Raw genomic sequence first — 5693 nt, 5'->3', positions numbered from 1 at the left:
ATGCTTTTGTTGCCCCGCATCTCATTAACTCATCTAGCACAGGCACATCTAAAATGATCTCTTCTGCTTTCTCTTTACAATTCAGAGTTGTCCTTGATAATGTTTCTAAATAACACAATTGAAGATCTACCGCGTTTTGAGAGCAAAGGAAAATAATAAATATGTAAACATGGTTCCACAGAGTACAAGGAAATGTGCCCCCCCCACCCCGAGCATCTGTCCATCACGGTATCATCACTGCCCTGTGCTGCCCGGGATCAAACATACACCCTGCCATGTCTCCTGTCCCCAAGGAGCTTACATTACCACCTGCCTGAGGAGAAAAGACACAAAAAGCAATACAATCAGCATACACTGAAACTCTGAAGTTGATCTTAGAGTATATAACGTTCTAATTTGAAGAACAGGAAAGTCCTTAAGTATCAGAATCTACAAAACAAGTCTCAAAAAACTAGATGTGCCTAAAGACAACTAGTACGTGGATAGAGTATCTCAGAACCAAGAACCACCTCAGAGAGGGCCAACAGTGTGCTCAGGACCATGAGGTTTCTCTGCTCAAAGCCAAGGGTATTTGGGAAAGTCCTGGAGTAGCTTGAAATAGATAAATGCAACAGTAGAAAGCACAATATTCCCATCACTCTTACTGTATGACAAATTTCCCTAAAAGTTAGTGGCTTAACACAACCATTTTTAGAAGCTCATGGATTTGTTGGGTCAGAAATTTAGAAAGGCTAAAGCCAGGATGGTTCATCTTCCCCCAGGATGATGGTGGCCGCAGCTGGGAAGATCTGAAAGCCACAACCTGGGATCATCTGAAGGCTCATTCAGTCATGTTCATCTAGACTGGGATGATTTGAGGACTAGGACTGCCGTCCAGAACACCTGCATGTCGCCTGTTACTTCCTTACAGTACAGCAGCCCAGGGAAGTTAGATGTTTTACATATCTCAGTACTCCCAACAGGAGTATCTGTACCACCTGTTAAGCCAGTTCTATGGTTTGGATGTGGCTTGAGTTTGTCCCCCAAAGGTGCGTTTGCTGGACGTTCAGTTCTCTCAGTGTGGTGATGTTGAGAAGCAGTGGGATCTGTAAAAGGTCAGGCCTAGGGGGAGGTAATTAGGTCACCAGGGGCATCACCCCTGAAAGAGATTAATGTAGTTCTCTCGGGACCCTGGTTAGTTATTCTGAGAGTGAGTTGTTATGAAAAGAGAAAGTCTGGCCCCTAAATCTTTATGCTTCTCATTCGAACATGAAATTTCTCTCTCCATCTTACACGTTTCCATCCTGACGCTGTCAGCCATACTCTGATACAGTCAAGGGGGCTTTACTAGAGGCCAAACAGATGTGGCCACCCAATCTTATATTTTCAGATTCCAAAACTGTGAGTTAGGCAAACTTATTTTCTTTATAAAGTATCTAGTCTTTCAGGCATTGTTATAGTAACAGAAAAAGGACTAAGATACTTGGCCTTGGAAATTATAGTGTATACCATCATACTCTATTGGTCACAAAAGATACAAGCCCACCCAGTTTCAAGGGATATATCAAAAAGAATAAGTGACAAAAGAATTTCAAATCCATGTTTTAATATCAACAAATACAAGATCATTGAGTATTTTCTCCCACACTCAAAATTCCTTACAACTTCACATATTCCCAAAATACCTGTGAAAAGAAAAAGAGTAGAGAAAAGTGTTTAAGGCTTCATGATTGATCACATGTCTCCAACCTCCCATAAACAGTCCCAGTTTATACATTATTTCTACACAATTATTATAGTTCTCCTTTCACTCTCAGAAGTGTCCTATTGAATGATAAGCTATGTAATCATCCTATATGATATTAAATTGTCCTAATTCAAAGACAACATACAAAGTGAAATTTACTCCCTCACCTCCTGAATCTTAAATATCCAGATTTATTAATTATATGAACTATTACAAATATACTTGTTTTTTTTCTTATGACCATTTTTATTTTTATTTTTTAAATTGTTAATTGACATAACAATTGTACACATGTATTGGATAATATAGGATAATTTGATCCATGTATACATTGTGTGATGATTAAATCAAGATAATTAGCATTTCCATCTTTTTAAACATGCATCATTTCTTTGTGTTAGAAGCCTCAAAATCCTTTTAATTCTTCATAAAATATAAATTGCTGTAAATCATAGTAACCCTGCTGTTCTATAAAACTAGGACTTACGCCTCCTCTCTACAATTTTCTAGCTTCGCTTCATCCTCCCTCCCTACACCCTTCCTACCCTCTAGTGATCACTATTCTGCATTATGCTCTTACATGGTACTTGTATTTCTACATCTGGCTAATTTCACTCAACATAGTTTTCCAGTCCCATCATGTTGCCACAATTGATGGTATTTCACTCATTTTTATGGATGAATAATATTCTAGTGGGTATATATGCCAAATTGTTTTGTCCATTTATCATCAATCGGACACCTCAATTGAGCAAATGTACCTGTTTTTGAGAAACATGCCAACAGCTTTACCATACCAACCAGTATCTGATGGCAAGAATGGAGCAGAACCAGCCTCCACTACCATCTTACCTTCCTTTAAGCCATAGTGACTGTGGGTCAGAGCACTCTTGAGCCATGAAGTACTGCCCAGAGCCAGGTCCTTCTTGAGATTTTATTCCCTCAAAGTTACCCCCAAAATTAAAGGCAAAGCTGCCCCCACAGGAGTTCCTCTACATCCTTAGGACCTTGAGTTTACCAAATTACCAAATGGTTTGGTAACTGCTTCCCCAGAAAATTATGTTCCTGCATCAAGAATTGGTTTGTTCCTTAAAGCAGGCAGTAGATATGAGGACTCCAACAATTCAGGAACCTCTCATTTGCTGCATCTTGCATCCAGTTTAACTACAAAAGGTGCTTCATCTTTCAAGATAACCCATGGAATTGAAGCAGTTGGTGGTAAATTAAGTGTGACTGCAACAAGGGAAAATACGGCATATGCTGTGGAGTGCCTGTGGGATGATGTTGACATTCTAATGGAGTCCCTGCTCAATGTCACCACAGCAGCAGAATTTCATCATTGGGAAGTGGCCGCCCTTCAGTCTCAGCTAAAGATTGACCAAGCTGTGACTTTTCAGAATCCACAGGCCTATCTCATTGAAAATTTGCATGCTGCTGCTTACTGGAATGCCTTAGCTAATTCATTATATTGTCCTGACTATGGGATTGGAAAAGTGACATCAGAAGAGTTTCATCACTTCATTCAGAACCATTTTACAAGAACAAGAACGGCTTTGATTGGACTTGGTGTGAGTCATCCTGTTTTAAAGCAGGTTCCTGAACAGTTTCCAACATGAGGGGTAGGCTTGGTTTATCTGGTACAAAGGCTAAATATGGTGGAGGTGAAATTCGAGAACAAAATGCAGACAGTCTTGTCCATGCTGCTGTTGTAGCGAAAAGTGCAATAGGAAGTGCAGAAGCACGTGCATCCAGTGTTCTTCAGCATGTCCTCAGTACGGGACCACATGCCAAAAGGAGCAGCAATGCCACTAGTGTCTCGTACCAGGCCAATACCAAAGGAAATCACCAGCCATTTGATGTTTCTGCTTTCAATGTCATTTACTCGGATTCTGGGCTCTTTGGAATTTACACGAACTTCCAGGCTGCAGCTGCTGGAGATGTTATCAAGGCTGCCTATAACCAAGTAAAAACAATTGCTCAAGGAAACCTTTCCAGTTTTTCCTTCTCCTACACTGCAATTATGGGCGTTCACCAAGATACCTGTGTAAGGATTTTCCATTAACAGGTAATTCATTTCTCTTCTAGTAGATTAAATTCAACAGATTCAGTTTATGTTGGGAATAGCAAAAGAATATATAGGCTCCACCTGCCTTAATCTGATTTTACTGCTCTTATGTTAGAAAGAACTCGGTTCATACCAGTTAATTTCTGGATAATGTTATCAAGAGTTTAAACAACAGTAAAGAACTATTTCATATTTTCCCCTGGTTTAATTTCCAGAATGTACCACACCTCAAATTACAATTCTCATCTCATCTGTAAACCGATTCCTTATAAAATTCTGTCCCAGGAGTCCCCAAGACCACCCCCAGTTTCAGTGATCTGTTAGATGGACTCTCACAGAACTCACAGCTATTATATACAATAGCAAAGGATACAAAGCAAATCAGAGTAGGGAAGTTTGCAAAGGGACAGAACCTGGAAAAAAAAATAGTATAACCTTACCATAGTTCTATGTTTCTATAGTCACATAGAACAGTGTAATCCCCCGAGCCTTAAATTGTGACACATGAAATGGAATTCCACTAGAGACTCAGTGCCCAGGGTTTTTGCTGAGAACTGGTTAGGCGAGGCACCTCTGCTTAGTACATACCAAAATTTCAGACTCTCAGAATAAGAGCCATATTGTTTGCATAAACAGTTTGGCTACAACAAAGACCCTTATCAATCAAGGAACAGTGGAGCACCCCAACATCAGCCAAGGGCTGACCTTGCAACCAGGCCTTCCTCCAGATAGACACAATCTGACTACCTTTTTTTGTATAGCATCCCTGCTGCCTGAAATCCAGATGTTTGACTTAAATGCCTTTCCCAAAACCATGTCCCCTGGAAGATTCAGATCATCTAAATTTTTGCAAACTCCTATATGCCTTTTCCAAAGATTTTCAGCTGAATTTTTCTGTTGCTTGTTTTGCGTTGGCTGCCTGACCTCACCTACTTGGTAATCAAAGAAAGACCGTTTTGCACTCTCTCTGAATCCAGTATTCGAGGTATAATAATGGTGGAGAGCCAGTACAAAAGCACCTACCCACATTTGTGAAAGTCATGTTCATGTCCCTTAGCTCTTTTCCAGAGCTGACCCTCTCTATTATCATTTCTAGTGGTGCTTTTCCCATTAAAATAGTGGTGCCAAATAAGACAGGATGATTTTAGGATTCAAACCATGTCCATGTGATTCCCATCAGAGAATAAACAGACATATCATATATTTATTTACTTATGCAATTCTCAAAAAATGCATTTCCAAAACAAAGAGGTTGCTTTGGCACCTATTTCAAATTACTTATCAGGCTCTTATGTAACCTCCTTCCCTTATGAGAAGGTGAGCAAAGATTGGAATATTTCATTATACTCTACATAAAATTATCCTTCAGGGAATTTCCTAGATGCTCCTAAATATGAAACCCAGAAATGAAACTTTTATAGAACTCTGTGACTGCAGAAAAAGAACCTTTGGCAGAAAGTTTTCTGCATTTCTGGAATACCACTTGACATTGTATATTTGTACCAATCTAGTATTCAGGAATATCTACATTAGTGTGGTACAAAATTCCGTCTTTTTAATATTTTTAGATTTTTTGCAACACAACATCTATGATTTCCCCCATTTTCATGAAATTCAAGTTGTACTTTAGAAGCTGTTTCTCCCATAGATCATTTTTAATTCAATTTAAATTAAGCAAATGCTCACTCGAGCAGCTAAAGCTCTCTTAAGGACACTTAAATTAACGATAATTATTTAAACATTCATATACTCATATGCAGTTCTCCTGATTTATTCTCCAATCAACATAATTCAAAATTATATCCATGGAGAGAGACTTAATTCACATCTTTTATATGAAAAAAGTATTTATTTTGAGGATTATTATCTTAAAGGAAAATTAAATTATTGAAATTGATTTCT

At 38.8% G+C, this 5693-nt stretch overlaps 1 pseudogene; it reads left to right on the top strand.

Moving 5' to 3' along the window:
* Positions 1 to 886: 886 nt before the first annotated feature.
* On the top strand, positions 887 to 3788 carry LOC124976592 (cytochrome b-c1 complex subunit 2, mitochondrial-like; annotated as a pseudogene).
* Positions 3789 to 5693: the final 1905 nt, after the last annotated feature.

The sequence above is a fragment of the Sciurus carolinensis genome, chromosome 2 (assembly GCF_902686445.1).
Source record: "Sciurus carolinensis chromosome 2, mSciCar1.2, whole genome shotgun sequence".
In the NCBI taxonomy this organism is placed as follows: Eukaryota; Metazoa; Chordata; class Mammalia; order Rodentia; family Sciuridae; genus Sciurus; species Sciurus carolinensis.
This window is presented reverse-complemented; position numbering and strand designations above follow the sequence as displayed.